The sequence below is a fragment of the Typopeltis vanoorti genome, chromosome 6, assembly GCF_054136105.1.
Source record: "Typopeltis vanoorti isolate ZY-2024b chromosome 6, IOZ_Tvanoo_1.0, whole genome shotgun sequence".
Lineage (NCBI taxonomy): Eukaryota > Metazoa > Arthropoda > Arachnida > Uropygi > Thelyphonidae > Typopeltis > Typopeltis vanoorti.
This window is the reverse complement of record NC_143554.1, coordinates 107219908-107245015: the sequence shown is the minus strand read 5'-3', so window position 1 is coordinate 107245015 and position 25108 is coordinate 107219908. Positions and strand designations below refer to the sequence as shown.

Sequence of the window (25108 nt, the reverse complement as noted above, 5' to 3'; positions counted from 1 at the left end):
TGTTTGGGAGTTTAAGTTATGCAACTATTGGAAAAACTCGAGACTTTGTATAAAATTTCCAACACTTTTTCATAGAAGGTATTCCAAAATTTCAGAGAACAATGAAATCAAAAATTTATTTCTTTATACAAAAGAAACAAACGCCATACACAATGATCGAAAGAATAACGTATGCTTTGATACGTTTCTTTTTTATAAAATTAAAATGGGGGTGTTACAGTCAACACTGGTAAGCTGATCCTACAGCATATTAGCTCCGTGTGTGGACAAAAGTTAAATACGCTATTTTTTATAACAATGTTATGCCCATCTCCATGAAGCTAGATTAACCCAGGTCGTAGATATGAGAATAAGGTTGAGCCAATCAAAAAATGATAGCTGCAATATTGGCTGTCAGTTGAAATCTATCTAATATGTAAAGCAAAAGCTAAGCACAATCGTCTTATAATGATTCATCTGCAATTCTCTCAGAAACACATGATGATGTAGGACAGTACAGTACTTTGGTAGACTGTCGAAACATGGTACATTATTCTTGCTAAACAAGATGTTAATGAAGTTTTCAACAATTCTACGACGTATAGAAGTATTGTAACTTATAGTCACAGAAGCTGTGATAGCGCAAGAAGCGGACATTGTAACAATTGTCATGAAGATCACGATTTAAACTCTGAACACTAGTCAGGAAATTGAATTCTAACGGTAAGCAATTCGAAGGTCAGCGATTTAGTGAAAAATGATGTCCCCTCCCCCCCCACCCCCATACACACTTTCTTCCTTGGTGTAATGACCCTGGAATTGTATCAGATTTGATCCTGAAACATAGGACACTTGGAATTCACATTTTTTAAAATAAGATAATCTAAACGTTATTTGTATTAAGAAAAAATAAGTAAACAAACAAACAGAAAACCACTTATGTCTTTTACAAAAACGACATTTTTTTTAAAAATTTTCCCCAAATGAATTCAGTATTTATATATATTTATATGCACCCAATCGAGTGGGGAGAAAAATTCACTTTTCTTTTTTCTGGAAAGGAGAGAGCATCAATAACTGAAGAAAAATATATAGAAGGTCCAATACATTAGGGCAAGTGATAAAAAAAAAAAAAAAAAAGCTGCATATGTATAAAACTTAATACATACACTTTGAATGAATATATTAAAAAGCATTTATTAATAAAACAATAAAGCAAATGTATAGTTTAATCATTGCCATAACTAAATTTATCATTTGCTAACTAAAGATATACAGCTTCCAGATCAAAAATCAACAGTCAAAAAATCAAAAATCACAAATCAACCTTATGCAAACAAAGCATAAGGAAACTGGAATTTTTGTATTCTTTCAATAGTCGTTCACATTTAGATGGTCACGATCTAAATACATGGCATTTTCCTCGATGATATACAGTATTTCTATCAGAGCAAATAATTAAAAAAATAAATAAGGAAAAAATAACTTGAAATAAAACTCATCAAACAAATATGACATTGAGGACACAGCAGAATGAAATGCATGAGCAAGTGAGAAGTTTCCCCAGGCACAAAATAATAATAATAAAGAAAAACTAATTCACACAATTTTAATTACTAAAAATCACTAACTCTGAGGGTATTTATCACTAACTCCCCCCCCCCCCCGCTATCAATTGAGAATTTAGCAGTGGTCCTGGGTAGAGACGATACCAGTCCATGATTGAATAATGATTTTCTCGGTGTGACAGACTTTCTTTTTGGCACTGTATAACTATAATGTCTTAAATCAGAGTATGCTGTCTAAATAACTTCGCCCGTGCTAATTAAGATTTATTCATTGTTTACATAAGCAACTTTCTACTGGTGGCGCCGCCCTAGTGTTGATGTTGTTTTACCCATTCATAAATGCGGAAAAATTTGTTTGTGCATTTACCAAAAGCTAATTTGATGTATGTCAAACAAATAATAATTTATTATTATTATTGATATAAATACATGCTAGAAATCAGACAAACAAACAAAAAAAAAGTTGAAAGATTTATTTTTATTTAAAAAATGATAATCTATTATGACTATTCTAGTATAGTTTAACATAAGTATTCCAAGACATGCAAATAAACATAAATTTGCCCTTCTGGCTTCATAACCTACTAAGGAAAATCACCCCCTCCCATATAAGAAAGTATGCACTGTGCACATCCTATAAATGACATTCTCAGAAGAATCTTAAATATCCAGGATACCAAAAATTCCTGTAGTCCTAATTATATATACCCAGTTGTATTAAAAGCTGCGCTGCAGAGCTAACACGTGTGTCTTTTATAATAAATTGCATCTATTTCAGTATATGGAAAGAAACCGATAATCAACTATTCCAAAGCAGAAAGATAAAACTCTGTAGTCAAATTACTGATCCACTGTCTTCACCCTCCTGTCTAAAATAATGGAGAAAAATATCGACATTTAACCTATTTAAACTCTCGCTACTTGGAGATCTATTAGTTGATTTATGATCACTAGTCGTTTCCACCTCTGTAAATACACGGTAGACCTCCTAGCCTATTCTGTCTTGGCTTATACCCATTTTGGGTATAAGTGGAAGGAGTTTGGAGAAACCTATTCTGTTGCTCTTGACATTTTCAGAGGTTTTGATTAGTCAGACATTGTGGTCGGCTCAGCAAATTTCCATCCTTTAGTCTACCTTTAACTACCTTTAACTGTTGTTTACACCTACTCGCTTTCTCTTATATATAAATGACATTTTCTTATTGACCTATAACCCTATCTATAGTTGGCTGACAAGTATACTCCATTCCTTCTACTCATTCAACAAACCTTGCAATGTCCAAATATGCCAAGCTTTAAGTACTACTTCAACAAGAGTTTCTAGCTATTGTTCAATTTGATGAGGATAATTTAGATCCCTTCAATGGTACCAGAACATAGTCCTGCCATCTTCCAAGCAAATCAGGATCACAATTCACCTTCCTTTACTTGATAATACACAAATCACCAGACAAGATCAGATCTCTCTCTCTCTCTCTCTCTCTCTCTTCTCAGGGTGACATTTAATTTTAGTCTTTCCTGACAATAACGCATCACATTAATTGCTTACTCAGCCTCGAAAAAAAACGTCGCATTTTTTACCACTCAGGAAGTACCTCTCATCTACCAACTCTGTATAAATCTGAACTCTTCCCAACCTTAGAATAATGTCATCTTTTGGGGGAGACATAGGACTTCCCTAAAAATTCATGATGCTGACTAAAAGAGGGCAGACCGTATTACAGACGAGCTTTTTAATCTCGGTCGCGTGTTCATGGTTCCATAGATGCTGTTCTACTGAACGTGGTGCCTGTAATTCCTCCACTTTCAATAAATCAGTTAAAAAGACGATGAAGTTTGACCCTAAAAGGATGTTGAGCAGTTGTTTAACATTCTTTTACAGTCCAACTTCATACCCAATAAATCCGCTTCTTCTTATTTCCTCTTTTATTCAGATTGTCTCTATTCTCTGGAACAGTCTTCCTCGCGAAGTGGTCCCCAATTACAACCTCCAGCATCTTTATTTTATCTGTACGATGCAACCTAATTGAAATGTCTAAAAAGGATAAAGACCAACGTCTGCTATTTCACTTTCAGATTTATGTAGTAGGATTTTAGGAAATATATAAATCTATTTATGTGGGGTATGAAAATAAGGCGTGTGCCCGTTTAGTGTGTGCATGTTTATGCTATCGTTCGCGAAAATATGCTCTTGTGTCAGCATGTGCGGTATCCGTAAAAATGGAAATTGCATGCAGCATCCCCTATTTCATGGGGAATGAAATAGGGGAATAGGTTTCTGAAATATGAAGCCAATGGTTTTGAATAAATTAGGCCGAAACACTAAGTCTATAGATCAGTGTATTATGCCTGATAGTTGCGTGTTTCTGCCCAGTTTGCCTTTGTGTGTACATAGGGCATACTTTCTTAACATAATATTCACTCATAAATATAATAAATCATCTAATACTTTTTATTCCCCAAAAGAAATAGGCAGAGATCCTTAGACCTAGCGATTGAAAAACAGCTCGGCAGCCCTAGACTGAAAAAGACTATCATGACATAATCTTTCAAAAGAGTGGTAGCGTAGTTTTTATTTATTTGTTTGTTTTTAATGTGAATCCATACTATGAAAGTATGTAAACTTATCGCATATTTAGGATCATGGATGGCTAAGGTTTAGATAATCTATTCCCCAGCTCTGGAAACCAAATAGATTGCATCTTCAGGATCAGTTCACACTCTAGAACCGACACACAAAATTTACATAAAAAGTTAACGTTAACACTCATTATTATTATTTTCCTTATTCAAGCCGTCACTAAATAGGATGGGCATCTCGTAGTGGAAGTTCAAATCCACAGCGTGTTGGTTTCCATAAGCCAATTCCGTTAAAACATCCATATAACAATCGAAGTGTTGTCACCACTGTTACGTGTATTTAGACAAATGATGAACTCTTTAATTTACTTTGTCAAAGTTTAGAGTTTTGTTGTTCTTTAATGTTTGATATCACCTAATAAAATTCGGGAGGAGAATTAAACAATTCCTGGATCTTCTCCCCAAATATACGTGTTGCCCAAACTCTTGTTCACTGTTTAATTTAACATGATAGTTTTCTTCATTTCTAATAGCAATGAATTGGACCTAAAATTATTGCTCATGTATTGTATTGATTAGAACCTTCCTAGCTCAGTCAGTATAGACGAAGCCCTTTGGTCGAAAAGACCTGGGGTTCGATTCCCGTCAGCGCCGTGAAGAATCTTTATCTGGTCTCTTTCGACGATAGGTGAGTTAACCGGTCTCATACGGCGGTCGGGGATTTTACCCCCAGAACAGGTAAACCGGCCCAGTGAACACACACACACACACACACACACACACACACATGGATTAGAGTCATGAATATGTCCCAGCCATATGCCGGTCTCCCAAGCCCTGATAAAATTGGGGGGAAGCAATGGTGAACTACCCCGTAAAAAATCTCACCAAGAACACTTTTGGGCAATGTCTACAAAGTCACCTAGGGACGGAAACGACTGAAAGGGAAAAACCACAACGACCACCACTATTGTATTGATTGACAATTCAATATCTGACGTAAAATAGTACAATTAATTTAAAAGTTTATTATAAATTAAACAATTAACACTTAAGCGTTTACATTTTTACTCAGAATGGAAAATGAATAACCACCCAGAGCACGTTTTATTTGAGCTGTTGCAGAAACCATGCCTTATTACTTAAATTCTGATAATTTATTCATTATCCTTTTTTTATCAATTAGACTGGTTCACTTCCATTCATATTCTGAAAAAAAAGAAGAAGAAGAAGAAGCTTCCAAAAGTATAAATTAAAAGTACGCAAAAAAAAAAAATAAGGTTAGTCAGTAACACTGACGACTAGGTACAATTTAACTACTTCTACGTTTTCCTAACGCAATACGAAAAAGAAATTGCCAATCATTATTTATACAGTTTTATGTCTGTTCCATTGTATTTTGAACATTCCAATCAAAAATATCTATGATGAAAATAAAAATAAAAAAATCATCTACAGAAATGAATTGGAACCTGCTGGATCAATTCCTATTCAAGAAACATACAATTGAGGATTATCGTGCATTGCTGTGCAGCTAAAATTTTAAAACTGGAAATTTACATATTTTCAGTTTAAAAGTTACATTAATTCTGTACCCCAAAAAATCTTGTAAAATAAATACGTAAATAAATAATGTGTTAAAAATGGGAAAAAATTCTTCAAAAGGTTGTTGGGAAATTGCAGATCGGTTATCCAGATAGTTATAGGAAATCTAGAACTATCGTTCTACAGTTCAATATGAATATTAAATGTACACGGACAGTACCGACTAGTTCTATTAAGCATAAGGGGAATATTTAATGAAAAATGGGCAAAAAAGTTTTGTAAAACGTCTAACAAGTAAAAATTCACGAGAATGATCTGTTTGAGATGTACAAAATGGATACATAATTCGTCGTCAGGATAATGAATTTTATGTGGAACGCAATCTCATCTCATTTTTCTTTTACCTTGCGGTGTCGAGGGTTTTATTAATTATCGGACCTCAAACCGTTCACAGGATAAGATGATCAGCCCTATACCCCCCCCCCCCCACACGGTGTATCCTATGTCCTGTAGTGTTGAGTTCTCAAGGGCGGTTTGCCTGCTTTATGTGGAACGCAATAAATAAAGCTATTGTTATCAAAACAGGAAAACATTAATATTCTGTATGCTAAAAAAAGAATCTTGGCAGTAATCAATATTCAGTGTTCTTTGATCTTAACAGCATAACTCTTGAGGAGAGATTTTACAGAGAGAAGGACAAAGTACTCTGAAAATATATTTCTAGTATCAAGCATTGAATCCGGTTTTAAAAATAGTTCAAAAACTCTACTTCTCATTTCTTATTTACTAAAGAATCAAAATGTCTTTCGTGCACTATGCACTATTGATCACAAGTACTTCTAATACTTTCCTACCCAGATTACCATAGCAGACGATGATAGTTATTTTGTCTATACTAATGCCAGTCAAAGGCAACAAGCTGTACTCAACCATATTCAGAGATTAAGGTGTCAGATCTAGAATTTAGGTCAGAGCTCTTTGCTAGAGAAAGCAATCGTAATGTTACTGTCCTCGAATGTTCAAACCTCACTTTGTAGCACAGAGCATTACCTTAAAGGTGTGTAAGAACCAATTCTATAGAACTGTCGGTATACGTACGTACGTTGCAAAGAATTATCCAGAATGTCGATGTAGGACATTGCTGTCAGGGTTCAAGTCACTACCTCCTGGATGGCGTCAAAAACAAGCCAAGCCCATATCATGTTATTTTTCTCCTCCAGATTTCATTGGTGGGACAATATTACACGCACTGCTCTATTCTTTGCTATACAGTTCAATTGCAACAAGCGATGCAGCACTTCAATCGGTAGTTCACGGGTCGGTTATCATTGTGTCTGACTTATGCGCTTCAGTTGTATAGTGGAAACCAGTGCGACTTACTGCCAATCCGGTAGACGGTTGCTCTCCTCTTCTGTGCTATTCGTCTGCGCAAACACACGAATGCCACAGCAACATTGCGATCATTTTAAGAGTGTTCCGTATCCATAAGTATTATCCTCAGCTTACTGAATCGTTTTTGAATGCTATGTCTATCATGGATCTTGAATATTTTCAAAATACCATCCAAATTGAACTGGAACAGTTCCATGGTAAAGTCACAAACAAATAGCAGCTGTCACAAACAAATACACATACTCCTGTTTTGCATATAAGTAGCCTAATCAATTACGCGCCTATTGCGATTATGTTCAGTTCAGTGTGGGCATTAAATTCAGCTTTTCGTTACTACAAGTTCGTTGGGGTAAGTCAAGAATAAACATAGATATGCACAGTATTTTATTATCATAGCAACTTTCGATCTACTTTATTATCATGGCAAGTTTTCATCATTTTCAACCTTTTAAGAAAACTATGTATTTTTTTAAATATTATTTCTTTCGAAAACTCTCGGGTTTTTCATCCCGCATACAGTCAAATCGGTCAAGACAACACCCGCTATTTGCAGACAAAAATATTGGTAGTGGTGGGCGGTAGATGGCGTTGTGTGTTGATGGTAGTAGTATCGTTTGGTAACTGGATGATTAAGTTAGCTTTCAAAAAACTGAAATAAAAAAGAAAACGACGCATAGGTTTAATTTATCTAGAGTCCTGGGAGCGGTTTTTTTAGAATAATTTTTGCAACCCATCGCACGTTCACGTATGCATGCATGTACGTAAGTGTGAATGTCGAATTCAATAAGTAGATTTGTAATGCTAATAAATGCAGCGGAGATTTTTACTGGTATCTAATATTGTAAGGAAATAGGCCAGGACTAAGTGAGTATTATCTATGTATTCATGCGCATATTAAACTTGAATAAACAAATAGTTACATATTTCTTTCGTTTATTTTATTCCTTATTATTTTGATTAACTTGATTTTATTCTATAGCTTATAGTATATAAGCTATAGAAAGTGTGGAGGATTTATTTGCGACCAGAGAAGTTGAATATGACAGTTTCGTAGATGAGTGCTGATGTAGAAATAAGAACTGCCGCTGTTAACCAAGTACTACTTTGGTTGGCGGAAGCATATCTTCCTCCACAACCTTCATAGATAAGCATCCAGTCTGAATGCGAAGCAAAAAAATTAAAAGTTCTGTCTATAGCATATGCATGATGTAAGAACTCGAAGCGAAAGAAGACGCTAGTAAAATTTTGCGAGGAAAGAAACAAGCCAACCTCATTAAAAACAAGTGTCAGTGTAAAAGTCCACCTTAGTTTATAATAAAAACATCAACATTTTAAAAAAGTATATAAAAGTACATTTTTGTTGGAATATCAATAAGTAATGTATAAATACACCTCCCCTTATTGTTGATCCCGATGTCTCCTTCTCCCTCAGATATCAGTAAAATTGCCAAGTTCACGAGCTTCCTGTTGTTATCACAACAGCAAATTCATGCACCATAAGACAGCTGGCAAACTTGATCACGGCGTTGGATTAGTGTACAGGTTTACAGACACTGAACTGCTGTGATTATTCTTGAATAAAATAAAGTGATTATCTTTATTTTATTCATTGTTGTACTTGTTGTGCATATTTGTTGTACTTTCCGTAGGAAAATAGGGAAAGTACAACAAAGCGCATGACAGGAAATTATATTAAAATAAAAATACTATAGAAAGATGAAATTAGCTCTGTTCCGGAAAAAAAAAAAAAAAAACTTTTTGTGGAATATTTTTTCTGTTCGATTACAAAATAAATCATGTTATGTCATCCCATTCAAATAATTAATGATTCTTCACAGTAACAACGTTTATGCTAGCATTGGGCTCGCATCACATAATGCAACGATTTGTATTTGTATCTTTTCTTACTGTTTGGATCTCAAGAACTGGTATCACCTTGACCATTGTTATTACACTACGAAGTATATCGCAAAATAAATGACCATTTAAGACATATAAACAAATTAAAATAGTCTTCTATTTTTAAGGTAAGAAAATTTTTGGTTGCAATGTCAACTCTCTTTGATTTCACCCATGCTGAAACATAAACTCGGATTAATTAAATTTTCATATAACGAAATGCTTATAAATAGGAATTTTTAACCTCTTATCTTTACTAATGTAAAACTAAGGTGAAAAAAATAAACCCAATTTACAGGACGAATTTAAATTTAGATAAATTTATGTTTACTTTTATAAATTTATAAAAGTCATATTATATACTTTCATTCGTTATTTTTATTTTTTTTAATATGCGAACTCCTGAGAATATACAATCAACTTCTGATAAAATGACACGTGTTGACGTAATGAGCAAGCACCAGAATAGAAATATAAACAGATCAAAATTGTGGGCTGAAGCTTTCCTCGTGAATATACATTAACAGATTCAGTTAGAAATAAAAGAATACCAAAGTGGTAATGAAATTTTGTGTTAACATTAATTGTTACTAATTTCTCTTTCAAATATTGTTTCGATATAAGGAAGAAAAAAAAAAGACTTTTAAAATGAATGCTATTTTTGAGCTTTTATCGTGAACTAAAATTTCACATTCTTGATTGTTCTATGCTGCCAGTTATAGTTTGGCAAATAATTACATTAATAATACTTAAAATTAAGCAGTTCAACGCACGAAATGAACAAAAACGTAGGTGAAAAATGAACGAAAAGTCGTAGGTGATTTTTATGTATTTTAAGTCATGTTTAGTTCTTCTTCTTGTTTAGTTATAAATTTTGTTTCTTGAGTCGCATATTTAAAACATTCAAGATCGCTCGTGGAATGAAACTACAAAAATGATAAAAGTTATGCAAATAAATTGATTTATAAAAACGATTAAAAGAACTATTGGTTATTGTCATCAATTCATTTAAAATGTGTATAGAAATTACTAACATAAAAGTATATTGACCTCAGTTTTTCCAAAATAATTAAAAAAAAAAAAACGAAACTCGCTTTTCTACAAAATGTCGGTTTGTCTAAATTTAATTAAGATTAATAGTTCATAAAAAGAGAATGTTAACTATTACGTTGACAAAAGTCATTTATTTATTGTAATGCTTAGAAAAGCCCAAATATTGCGCCCTGGCTTTCTATATCTCCATTGATTCTATAAACTAGACTCACCTTATACTACGGGAGCAATGCTGGTACACACACACACATTACGGCCGCACTACACCGTCTGGTATTTATTCGTCCGCGACACGATTCAAGGGCAAAGACCTTGTACGTCACTATTTTGAAATGGGATTATGGTATACATAGCTTACGCTTCGTTGATTTAGTTAACATGTTAGCAGATGTCAGAAAACATAAACCTTACACTATGCTTGTCAAGTATATGTCTTTAATATCTCTATCAAGCGTACACAATATAGTTCAAGGTCAATGCCCAGAGTACGATTAAAGGTTAAAAAAAGGAGCATCGATTTTCCTCCCTCTCCTCCTTTCGGCGCGTGTGAGTGTATTTGGATGTGAGCATAATACGAACGTTAGGCGGCACATGCGTTTTCATTTTGGAGGGGCAATGGTTATAATAAATTGAAACACGTAATTACGTCTTGTCAACATTATTGGAGTATTCCATCCATTTTTCAGCGAAAGTGGTCACTTTAAAATGGCGTCTTGCTTTTTTTTTTTCTTTTTCAGATTTTATAAATTTCTCATATGAAAATGTGAATGAATATTAGTTGATGCACTGTGCCAACTATCCATAAAATAAATAAATAATAAAAAAAAATAACATACGGGAGTTCATCTAATAAAAAAACACCAACTAACAGTAAACATCGCTATATTATTTTGTGACTAACGTCGAAAAATGAAAACTGTTTTACATGTGCATAAGTGTCTATAACGAATACTGTACTTTGTACAGCTATCTGTTTGTCTACATGCATATACTGCAATAATCCCGCTTGGTTAATACATTTTCATGAAGTTGGGTATTTTGGATCTTTACTAAACTTTATCAGTCATTTCATTTAGGGTTTAAACTGGTTTGTCTTCTCAGTTTTGCAAAACTGTAATAACTTTTTTTTTCTTTCAAAATAATCTCGCATTTTCATTTTCTTTTACAGTTGCCAATTCTGTAATTGCCATCGAATTCCGCGCTGATGAAAGAAGATCGTTTTTTTTTTTATTCGAGCATAATTTTTAAAAGTTTTAATTTCATTTGTTCACTTTCCTAATTTTGGGAGCTGCTCCATCAGACTGTGCCTGAGTTAATCTGGCATTGCACTAATGTGATAACGAAAGGCATCAGTGTGAATTAGTGAGCCACGAGGATTCTGTGGGTCATATAACATGTCGAGCGTATTTTTCTTTTGTATATAAATCCATGAATTCCATAATAAAGTCTCCGCGCGGAAGCTTTAAGGCATCTTGTGTCGGATTTTTTTTTCCTTCCAAAAACTTTTCGCTTTTCATTCATGCTGAATATCGCATAATAATATACGTTTTTATTCATTTATAATAGACATTTTTATCCAATTAAATAACGCTAGTATGACGCCTGTAATCTTAAATGTCAAACAAGAGCCTGAGTAAATGCAATGATTCTGTTTCAAAATCTCATTTATAATCGCTGCCTTCAACTCAGAAAGCTAATAGCATGGTAAAAGTTTCGATTGCTGTGGATCTCATTTCCGAAGGGTAGATTTGATGGGAAGGTCATGTTTTAAAACACTCACCTTTCTCTCGAGGAGAGAAAATAAATCTCAGTGAGTTTACTTTTATGGTATAGTTTTTAAAATCTAATATTCAGGAACAAGAGTGAAAAAAATAAACTATGTTCATTATATTGAAGAAAAACCAATAAAAGCATTTAAATTCTAACTTAAATAAGAAATAACTGAACCAAAGGTGCACTTTTTGTGTGGGTGGGTGGGTGGGTGGGTGGGTGTGTAAATGGAACAAAGGCGATGAGATAAGCAGTTTCCAAGAACCACCAATTAATGTTGATTTATAGCAAACGCTAGTAGAAAATAAACGGTAAGATTATTGCAGATAAGCAAAGGAGGATATGTTTATGTAAACACTAGTAAATAGTCAACAGGAGAGATTTTGAAACAAAGTCGAATAAAAATCAATAGGTTGTAAATAAGAAGAATAAGTAAAAAGATATATACTGTTTGATATATCACAAAGAATAAATATAATTATTTAAATATCTTTGAATATATACAAAGATAATTAAATAAAAATAAAAATAAACGAAAACTTGTCTCAAAACCAATCTATAAAACAGGGAGTAAGACAGTAATTCCCCTCTGTCTCCAACACTTTTCAATATTTACATTAATGAAATATTAACACAGTGGAACACCTTAAACAATCAAGGTATAGAAATTTCCCGGAATACCAAAATAAATACGCTATTATTTGCAGATGATCAGGTAATAATATCAGACAAAGAAGACAATTTACAAAGAGCAATATATAATTTAAACATTATAGTAGAACAGTTTGGAATGAAAATTTCCATAGATAAAACTAAAACAATGGCATTTTGTGGACAAACTCCAGTTAGAAGCAAAATAGTTATTAGTAATAAAATAACAGAACAGATAAATACTTTCAGTTATCTTGGATGTGAAATATCATACGAAGGAGAAAAAAAAAAGACATAAAATTAAAAACTTCAAAATTTTTACAGATTATAGGCCTGATAAATAGAACACTCAACACAAATATAGTACAAAAAGAAACACGCTTGATAATATATAATACTTTAGCAGTGCCCACATTATTATATGGCAGTGAAATTTGGGCAATAAACAAACGAGATAAAGAATAAAAGCAAGTGAAATGAGATTTATGAGAACTGCAAAATACACATTATTAGATCAAAAAAGGAACGAAGACATTTTAAAAGAACTAAAAACAAATTCAACAGAAGAAAAACTAAACAATTATAAACAAAAACGGACGGGACATGTAAACCGATTGGCTAACACCCGCTATCCTAAACAAATACTAAAATATAAGCCAACTGAAAACAGAAGGCATGGTAGACCTCAAAAAATGATGATATTGGATGGATAATGAGACCGGAACAGACCAATATGGTCTATACTAGTAATTAGCGTTATGATGATGAAGAATAAAGATTAATATACAGATTATTAAAATTTAGGTGCACTTTTTTTTTTTATTTTACAATGTGGATGATCCATTGTGGGGTTAACCATCTGGGCTTCCTAGAAGAGAAGCTCTATTTGCCTGCACCAAAAATAAACCCCGGAAACTGCTGAAAAATGCCTGGAAAAAGATTCTGTATCGGTGAATAAAAACGAATTTATAACAGCCTATCCAGCAATGAGAGTTTCAATGAAGCTACAGGAGCATCTATTTGAATAGGGTATTATGGATAGTTATCATGCTTAATTATTGATATTACAAAAATAAAATAAATTTATCTGAAATTTTAGTGGCAAAGCTAGAATATAAAATTCCCAACAACAAAGAATAGCAGTGAGGTTAAACATTTAGTTAAAAGATAGAACTTCTGGGATTTGGCCTTTTCCTATATCAAAACCATAACTTTTAAATAAGATAAATAATGAAGATGGGACAAAATTTGGAAACGAATTTGTGAGAGACTGCATAAGAACTTATAAAGATAAATCAGATTACTTTAAGCTAGTTATATTTTTCTGGTGGAAACCATCGGACATTTAAGCGATTAAAAAACATTTTTTTTCAGATAGCTTTTGTTTGTCAGATAGGACTAAAACGGCCTCGCCTACTCCATATAAGGGAATAAAAGGCGTCAGCGGATTTTTATTTTTTAATTAAACAGAAAAGAGACGATAAGCAGGATCTAAAACTCTGTGACAGAGGGGAGAAGAAAGTCCAAATTGATGACGTCATTAAAAGATGGCCTCTTATAATGTCATTGTATGACAGATGTTTTTAAAGAATAATATTAATTAGATGTTATTTTCGCTAATATGATATTTAATGCAAAACGCTTAGCTTTACGACTCCATTATTAAATCGAAGTTTCGATTACGTATAACATAATACATAGTTTATATATCTGAGCAGGACCTACATTAGGGTGAGGAAGTGCAACATGGGTTATATAAACACAGTAAGATAAAGAATAAAAGCACAGAATGAAATGAAATTTAAAACAAAGACTGCAAAATATACATTATTCCATCATGAAAGAAATGGAAATGTAGTGAAAGAATTAAATTAAAAAAAAATTCTTTAGCAGACAAAAAAAATAAAATATATGAATGGGATATGACAAGTAAACCAAATGACATATTCGGTATTCTAAGAAAATATTAAATTATAAACTAAAAGGAAAGAGAAGGCGTAGACCTTAAATAAGGATCATGAATTAAGGCTGGGATGAGCTCGGCACGATTTTTTTTTTTTTTTTTTGTACTCGCTCTTTTGAGCTTTTAACATTTATGCATAAAATATGTGATACCTCTTTCTGACTTATACTGCATATGTCTTCAGGAAGTCTTAAGGCGAGGGATAGAATGTTGCTTGAACTATAAAGACCAAATGTAATACAGGTTTAACTAACGTTCATGATGACCTACAGAAGAAAACTACCATGAACACTCAAGATCTATGAATGGCATAAAAAAAGTATATGCAGACCAGTAACATCCTGTAGAGGGAGGAAAGGGGGAGATTTGGGGGGACGATCAAGCATAAAGACCAAGGATGTTGAAAACGTATGCGTGAAGCGGTCGTGCGCAACGATGCGGTTTGTTGCATGGGAAACAACGTCTCGTAGTTTTACTGCTAATATCACTTCTGCTGGTGCGTACGTTCATGTAAGATGACGACACGACACTCGATCTCGGCCCGGGTTAAGTCCGGCTTTCTTCCGATTATCATTTCAAAAGTGTTCTTATTTTTTCACGCGCATTATACCAGCACATTTCAATCAGCTCATTTTAGGAATAATCATTCATTTGAATTTAAAAACCCAGAAGAGTTCTGTCTGGAAAACATGGTAAATAACCAAAGGTTCCAAAGGCAGTTTAATTTCTGACAAAATATGAGAACGTTTGCAAAGCTACTAGTCAAATCAGCTTTATAGGATCACCAGGATTCACATCAGAAGGCCCAAATATGAATGCACATCTTCCGCTATAAGCATACAGTACTGTATATTCCTTCCTGCACAACCTTCTCTTCTCCCAAATATACTACTACTACACATCTATATACGTTTCTTGAAAAGGTGGCTTTTTGGACACCTACGCTGGGAGAAACTGTGCTTTCCCATAGTGAATTGAATTTTTGTAAATTTTCCATTATCACTGGTCAGTACAGGAATAATTCAAACCAAAAACCTTCATCGGAAAGAATTCGACGTCTAGTAGTATATTAAGATATTACACGTTGAATAATCCCTTTTCCTTTCATGCAAGATTCCTTTCCTATAAAGATGTCACATTACATTTAGTCCAGATCAGTGCAGTTTCATCCCAGTTTTTCCCATGAGGTCTGAGAGAATATGGTAAAGAGGGATTGTAACCATTCAATTCATATTAAAATAAAACGATAAAAAAACTACAGGTATTCTTGATTTAAATACAAACAGACAATGTTTGTTTCGTATTAAGACTGATTTTAAAGTGTACAGGCCGTAGTAAATTCTATCTATTTTTGCATACTGAATCTCAGGGAAGTGGTTTAAAATCGCAAGGCTTAATATTATTTATTTATTATTATTAATTAATATAATAATATTATATTGGTTGGCCGAGTGGATAGCACATCCGCTCTCTACCCAAAAGGCTGCCGGTTCGAATCCTGCCACAGGCATGGAAGTTTGTTTGTGATAATACTAGTAGTGGTGGTCGTTGGTGAAGATCAGTGTTTCCCAAACTTCTGGATGTCAGGGCCCCATTTGGAAAAATTAAAATATATCACTGCTCCCCTCGGAAAAAAATCGTAATATAGACATATTATTATATTTATATTAAATACAAAATATACACGGCGAATATTGCAAAAATCAAATGCAAATATGACATTTTTGGCATGTTACACATGCACATTATCTCATATTTTTATATAGATAGATTTATTGTTATTGTACATTTGCAGTACAAGCACATGAAACGTAAAACGATTAGTAATAAAGAAGAATTAAAAACATAAAAGAAGTTTAATAACAATTTAATGTGATGGATGTGTTTCAGTACTGCTACACCAATATCAGGTGAAATATTTGAAACTGCAATTCTTAGATTTCTGCTTTGAAATGAAACTTATACGAATAAGCAACATTTACTAATATTCATTAAGCGCCGAAATACGCAGGAAGCGGAATTTGTGAACCCGCACCAATGTGTGATTTTTTCCCATTAAAATATAAAAAATAACAAAAAAAAAGAAATAATAAATTATAAAATTTAAATACGTTTCTTTTAATATAAAAAGAATCTACTTAGTCTTAAAAGATTTTAAATTTGCTTTCATTATTTCACGGCCCTCCTCAACAAAACCTATGGCCCCCAAGAGGGCCGTGGCCCACAGTTTGGGAAGCGCTGATGTAGATGATGAAGGTAGTTACAGCTGGTGGAGACGGAGAGTTGTAATAATAAGAGTAATAATAATAATATTATTATTTATTATAAGTATAAATTTTTATTGTGTCGATACGTATGCATTTTATTATTTATTGAAAATAAAATAAATATTTGAACAGAATCTAAACAACAACAACAAAAAAGATAATTATTTATAATGAAATCTTCGCTCTCGTATCATAGGTATTCTTATATGAACTGACAAGTGCAAAGCATGCATTAGAAAAATTCAATGCTGTATGAAATCATGAGATTCGATAGTCTCATTTCATATATATATATAAAGTGAGAACTATTATTCCTTCTAATTGCTGAGTATAAGGTGATTCGATAATGGATTTCTAAAGATAATGCTTTCTGTTTATCATTTATTTAAATAAACCTAATCGATATCTTTTCTATGCCGCACATTAACCTAACGAATTGGATCTCAAAATAGAGGCAAAGTCTCTCATTAGTTCAGCTAATGTCAATGATAGTTTAACATCGCCGCAACGGAAGTGGTATTCTTGAGCCATGATTACTACTTATAAAATCCCACCTGTGTTAATTTTGCTAAAAATATGGTACGCGTAAAAGTGTCAAACGCCCGAAACAAGTTCATAAAGTCTAATTAAATCTCATTCTAAGGTTCCATTAAACAGATGAAAATATTTGCGTAAATTATTCGAACTCTCATTTATTTCGGAACCAGCGTTGATTTTAAGAGAGATAATATAAATTACGCTATTTAAAGCATGGAAAGTATAAAGCACTTTTGCTCCACTTCTAAAGAATGACCCGATACCATTCTTTATATTATAATTATAAAATTTTTATTTCATCTGAAAGTTGGACTTATTGAACGGACACTACTTAGAAACAAAATGAGCGTATAAAATTAGCTTATAACTAAGTAAATAAAACTATATAAAACTCAATTTTTCACTATATTTTACGATCAGCATTATCAGGAGTACGCATACACTATAAATATATCGACACCAACAAAAAGAGACGTAAAGAAGCAGTGCGATCAGTCGTTAAGCAAGCATGTGCTATTCAAGGATGAGACTCCGGGGCTGTGATTGGCTTCTTTGAGAAGGACACCATGGATGACATCTTTGAATATATCTTTGAGTCTTTCTGTACGTAGTACTGATTTTTTAATGTAAACCCTATCCGCGAAAGGTTGCAAACTTACAGCACTTTTTTATTACCGTGGGAAATAAGGGTTAGTTTTGTGAATCCAGTTAAAGAGATGAAATTTTTTCAAACCAATTCAGGACTCCAATAAGTATGTAATAATCTGAGACAAAAATAAAGATCATCTACCATTTAAAGACATTCAAAAAACACTCATGCCGCAGTGAAATTCGAACAGAGAGCCTAAACCATGATGGATCCCACAAAAATTCCTAAGATCCTGAAAAGACCAGTTGAAAGTTTGGTGGCAAACCAAAAAATTGTAATTCAAAATAATCAGGGGCCATACTCCTGAAGATATTGAATCTTTTCACATCTGTTTCATTTGAGGTTTCAAAACTTTACGTTCTTTTAAAAATAAGATTTTGTTTCACACACGCGACTTATTTAATCCTTTTCTCTAATAAACTCTGTTATTTTTCTGAATATGAAATAAAACAAAGATGCTCAATAAACTAGGAAGATCTGTATACAATATTTCGACGTCAGTCGTTATCCAAAAGGTTGGAATCCTGTAGCACTATTTATTATCGCTGGCTAAGGGTTAGCTAATCCTGGAACTCTTTTATAGTGATCAAATATTAAACTTTGGTTTTTTTGATTCCACTTCAAGCTAGCTTCCAGTAAGCAGAATGGTGATCTCAAAACGGATAATGAACATCATCTATCTCCTGAAGTTTTTCACAAACATCCATGCCATATTGATATCCAACTCCATGTCCCATATGCCGGAGGCACTATCGACTCGACAAACCAAGCTGGCACTCGATTACCATACCCTTGGTAATTTCATCCTGTCACCTTTGTTTACGTTATTTAGATGTTTCACTACCACAGCAGCCCTGGAAACAGACTTTGAGATTGGACTTTTGATTTATACAATAGTTTAGTGTCAGTCATTTGAGTGCATACGAGGTGAGGCTTGACTTTGATGAATCGTAATGCTTTAAGTAGTTTTTGTTTTCTTTTGAACGGAGAAATTCAATTTTTTCTGGGTTACCAAAGTTGGGACAACACATATGCATTTGATCCTGTACAGGAAAGGAAAGCAGATCGATCCTATTTCTTAGTTTGCTTTTATATCTGTTTCTGTTACGCTGTCTTAAAATCTTTGCTGATTTTTTTTTTTTTTTGTGATGGTTGCTGACAGAGTTGAGTACAATTCTTTTTTCTTTCTTTTTTTTAGATTTACGATCAAGAATTTATGTTATTAAAACGCATTTGTTTAAAGATACAAGCTAATTTTTATACACGTTCCTTGTAAAATGGCATTTACATTATCAATACTTTTGAAATACAATGTATCCCGTAAATATTTAAACTGGTCTATAATTTCAATATTTATAATCTTGCTTTTATTGGTTATCTCTCCGAATATAATCGTCATTTTCTTTTTACATGTGAGACTCTTTTGTAGTATCCTTCAATCTGACTGAAAATTAATCTCTGAAGATTTTCTACTTCAGCTATCACTATTGAACAATAGTATAGCGAGTAACCTTACATTGTTAAATCATTGAATGCCACATTATCTATTTCCTTGTTATCTAACCATCCCTTCTATTTCCTTATTTAATGCACGCATGTCTTCGTTCTGAAATGTAACCTCACCAGCTGACTATTAAACTATTCTCATAGCGATTTCTTTGGTTTATTTATTTATTTTGGCATTTTTAACCATGATGTTGATAACTTATGTTTCCAAAGGAACTTCTTTTATTTTACGTATTAAATCTTAAAGTGAAGACTGGGTGAATATATATAATCTTCATTTTCAATAACGAACTTCCTGTTTGAATTAATACATTCATTTAATTTGCATAAAAATTGTATTACAAGGAATGTATGTGCCTATACTTTACATTAAATCGAATGCAAAAATATGTTAGAAGACTCAGCTGAGAAAAGAATAAAATGGACAAATAATAAAAAGATAGTATGAAACTGAAGGTGTAGAAAAGGGGAAGGAGACTAGTGTAGTTTTTATAGGATATATATAATTTAATAATCAGTTATTAAACTAATTATATTTCTTCTAGGATACGAAAAGTTTTTACCATGGTTTTTCAACTGAAGGTGAGTTAGCCGTTCTTCTACGGGGGTGGGGTGGCGGTAGGATTTTCATTCTCAAGAAAACTCAGGTTTTTCATCCCTCAAAACAGGCAAACCGGCCGGAAGAGCATCTCTACAGAGAGGATTAACTGTAGAATTAATTCCTATCAGAGCAATAATTAGGTTTCCAGGGAGCCAAGTTGTGAGTGACAAGTATAACACACAAGGGAAAATGAGAAATGGAACATTGCCCGCTTTAAAATTCCTTGACATCAATCAATTTAGAGAATTATTGGATTAGATTTTCATGAGATACTTGAGTGCATTCCCACATTGAGTATACCAAAAGAAGTTCAAGCCTTAAATGTGTTGAAATGAAACATACGAATATTAGCAAAACACATTCATTGATTTGACATATAAGTTTGCCGATAACTTTTTTTTTAGTTTATATTTACATCGTCTAATACATCGGATCTTTAATTATATCACCTATTTTTTAATGATTTAATTTCTTTTTATTTTTTATTATTTCTAATGGAATAAATATTCAAGCTGATTTGTTAATATAAGTCAACGACCGATAAAGGCTTAGAATAGGTCGTTTGGAATTATGGGCTGCAGCAACTAAGACTACAGGCCAATATATTATGTTTATTAATCGCAAGGATTCTTCTGCCTGGTTCGTCTGTTTTCATGATGAAAAAGAAAAAAAAACTGAGTTTCTTGGAAAAATAACCCTGTCATCACAATATGAGACAGGCGTTATATACAGATGAGTTTTGAATCAAGGATTTTCTAATTAAAGGATATCGTTGATTAAAAGTTCAAGATTCATTTTATTTCATAGTTAATATATTAGGACCAAAGCTAATTATGAAATTTCATAATTAGGAAATTTGCTTTGCTATGTCAACGTTCTAAATATGTTTAGACAAATCAGTGCTCATCAACCATTCGAACTCAATTAGTACTGTTGAACATGAGATAGAAATAAGTGAACATGGAAAGGAATATTATAACACAATTTTTGAACTTTTGAGCCACAAAATTATGCTGAGTTTGCTCAATATAGTTTTGTGACTAAACAGTTGAAATGGGAAATAAAATTCGTTAAAGATTATTTTTGATCTACAATTTTTATATAACTATCATCATAATAATAAATTAAAATACCAGTTAAAGACTGTGTAATTATTATAGCTCAGTATTATAAAGTATCCATATGCTAACTTCTTACCAGACTTGTATATGGAACATTACATCTCTCAGAGAATCTTTCAATCTTGAAAAAATAAAAAAATGGAAAATACTTAATATCGCTGTGGACAGACTTTTCACTCTTTTAAGGATGAATAGATCAGTTAACAGCATCTGATCTTTCACCAATAATCACACGATATTAGAAATTTCTCTACTGTTCCATTGTTCTTCCTTTCGAACATTACATGATTCTTTTTAATGAAAATTTGGTAAAACAAAAATTTATTGGATTATCTAATATACTAACACCGGTTTAAAAGTGACCGGGACTTTATGAGCCTGAGTGAATAATGATAATGAATAATGTGCCTGAGCATTGTTCAACTGAGATGCTACTGATTTTTGCATGTTCGCAAGTCTGAAATAATTACCTTTCTCAAGTGATACTACGAATGAATAGTTTAAACACTCAAATATCAGACTTTCATTTACATATTATTATTATTACACGACGCTTCCATAGAGTCCAGCAACGTGGACTCTATGGAGGTGTCGACCCTCTATCTATGCTACATAATCCTCCATTTTGGTAGATTCCGCAGAATTTGTTTTCATAGGCTTAGTTAGCAATAACTCTTTAATAAAATAAGACATTGGGGATATACTCCCCCCCCCCCCAGCGCATACGTGTTAATTAAAACTGGTCTTGCAATACGATACATACGCAGATTAATATTAATCTTCGTATGTAGTCATTTTTGTTTGATATTTAATAAAAACGAAGGATATGTGAATTAATCTAATTTGGATTTTAGGTCATAAAATAGAGCAGCAGATGACCTGCCTTGATATACTCAGCTACTTTTATTTTAAGAACTATATATTGCACTAATAAAAGCTTTTATTAGTCCAAAAATAATAAAAAAAATATTATTTTTTACCTTGGCATTCAAAATTTACAACAAGAATACGAGCAATAAACTTGTTTTCATGAGATATTATCATAAAGAGATGTCATATAATAAAAAAATGGGTGCCATTAAACGCTTTTAGTGTTAATGAAATAATTAAATATAAATACTGCATTCTCTGAAAGCGCAATATACAGACCCAAATGATGCTATGAAATGTTTACTATAAAACAAATAATTTTATTGCAAAACTTACTCGAAATGAAAATATTATACCGTAGTTTTATTTAAAAATTAAATTATTAAATATTATGCGTATTCTTTATTTATTGTATAAAAATGTCAAAGATGTCAGCCAGATATTGAACAGCGACACCTTATGCTTGTTTTCTGCATGAAAATGTGCTAAACTGAATTTAATCTTTATGATATTGTTTAAAACGTAACGAAGGGATGCAGTAGACAACATATACGATTCATTTATCAGTTTCATTGATGTATTTACATAGTATGTCAAATTGTTATTTTTTTTTTTTCAAGTTTTCATGGCGAAATGAAAACCACGTTATTGGCTTTATTCATCTTATCGTGACTAAATTAGAAAGTAAGTACAGCTTATAATGGGCGTGGCTATCATAAGCAGACGAACAGTGCAAAATTCGTAAAAACCTGGAGTAGGTGTGGGAAAGAACTTTGCTAGAAATGGAATTATAAATAAATGGATTACTATATATTTAATTTAATTTTGATGTTGTTTGATTAAAAAATCATAACGAAAGTGACTGAAAGGCCATGAAATATTGGAAAACCAATTTTTTTCGTTTACAAAAATAGCTCAAGAGAGCTTGTATATCTGAAGTTAATAAAATGTATTATTATAGGTACTTAAGGAACTGTATGATTTATATAGAATGTGCATAAAAAGAATTTCATTTTTTTAACATTTTACTTCTAATATATACTCGTATATATGAAGCATAGCATTAAATTAATTAACAAGCAAGGGTTTTTGAGCGAATATGGTCTGAATATTTACAAGGCAGCTGTTCTTTTCTTTTAAAAAGTATTTCAATGGAATACTGGTTCTTTGTATTCACTCAAATAAGGAGGAGTTGGCAACTTCCTGACAGCTGTTTTGCCATAGTGCGGTTCGTTTGAGGAAGGTGATATTGTCTACACGATAAAATCCCCGTCCATTCACGAACCGGCAAGAAACGGCTGTCAAATCATCCATTATTTATATTCACCCGAAAACGTTTTTTTTATTTTTTATTAATTTTTCTTTTCTTTCTTTTTTTTTTTTTTTGTCATGCTGTAACTTTGCTTTGTCTTAATGAAATGTAAAAATTCTTTCAGTGTATTTAACAAGACTGTTTTGAATAAAACAATTGAATAATTTCGTTAATTTTTCTTTGTCTGTTTAATCAAGATACTTTTCCACACTATTAATATTTAGATATACATTTTATGTTTGGTATTCAGGTATAAAACGATGAACACATATTTTATTTAACTAAACTAAAAGATCCGTACCTTTTTCTTGATAACATTGCTTTCCCCCTCCCTCGAACAACTGGTCCAAGGCGAAACTAACTTACTCACTCGGAATAGTTAGCCTGTTACTGCTAATGTACGCAAATTATGGAGTTCATTTGTTTCTTGATTTAATCCATTTCAATTCGCAATCATTTTAAAAACACCCTGAAGCATTTAAAATTCTCGCATAAGTCTCGACATTCTTAAATATTAATTATATAATATATCAAGTATTTTCTATTGTGAAATAAAACACTGAATCGTGATGAGTGGTTAGGCTAAAATGATTTGTTTCCTTGTTTTCATTTTTTGTAACATTTTTTCAGATCGAAAATAAACATAACGTGGAAATTCTGTGACTCAGTGATAATAACAGATAGGCGCCGAACATATTTTGTTTGCCATGCTTCATGAGTCATACTGGGATACTACGTTACTAAGAGCTCAGCTGTATCTAGTGCGTATACTGGTGACACGGTTTTTTTCGTATGTGGAGCTCAACTAGTGTGATATCTTTAAATTACTTAGTTACGGTGCTGAATTTAGTATAAACTACACACACACACACACACACACACACACACACACACACACACACACACACACACACACACACACACACACACACACACACACACACACACACACACACACACACACACACACACACATTAATAAAAATCCACACATATAAATTTTGGTACTCATAATGGCCAAAAGATGTCACTACGTACTAAGGCTTTAATTTTTGCTATGTAACTTCAATGACGATAATACATGCTTAGCACGCAGCAAACTTTGCACATTATTAGTCCTATACGTAAGGATAAGGATTTTGGCAAATAATTAGAATAAAGAGATAATGAAGGAAGGAATAGAGCTAAAAGGATAATAAAGCAGGAAATTTTACCTATGCAATAGTTTATAAAAATTCATTTTAAAAGGCGCCGATTAACAAAAATATTGTTCTCTATAGATGGGTTGGTTGGAAAAGAGTTGGGTTCCACTCTTGCAATGAAGAGGAACATGCATAATAGGTTTTTAACCGAAGGAAAGTTAGTCAATACCATAAGGAATGTGTTAGAATTTTCTATATATGATAATAACACAGACCTAAATCAAAACTTGTTAATGATAATTGCATTCGAATAAGGTGCTATTTTTTGGAATAGGGAGATGGGGAATTTTCACAGCTCTGTAAATTATAAAACAGTACATTTATTTATTTTATTTATATGAGTAAATACGAGTTATATTATAAAATGATTAAAAAATTGAAAATAGAACAAAATGAAACAATATTATATAAAAATAAATGTTGATTCATTATCCCTGATTTTTTAATATATTTTTTAAAGAAAATATTGTTCTTTTGTCTTTAACTGGCTATTTTGTAGTCTTCTTTAATGTGCCAGTAATTTTCTCCTTTTAAACATCAGCAGTAATCTGCCATCCTCATGATGTTTCAGCATCACTGAGATCTCCTTACCATTTCTTCTAAATTGGTAAAATTTTTCACCTCTTTCTTTGCTCTGTGCACC

General features: G+C 32.5%; 1 pseudogene across 1 annotated transcript in view; it reads right to left on the bottom strand.

Annotated features, from left to right (window-relative positions):
* The window catches only part of LOC150105779 (protein brain tumor pseudogene), a 76866-nt pseudogene extending 53196 nt beyond the window's left edge, over positions 1–23670 (bottom strand). The window contains exon 1 of the transcript XR_016548402.1: positions 23565–23670. The product of XR_016548402.1 is annotated as a protein brain tumor pseudogene, transcript variant X2 (transcript). The remainder of the gene's footprint in view (positions 1–23564) is intronic.
* Between the last annotated feature and the right edge of the window lie 1438 nt (positions 23671–25108).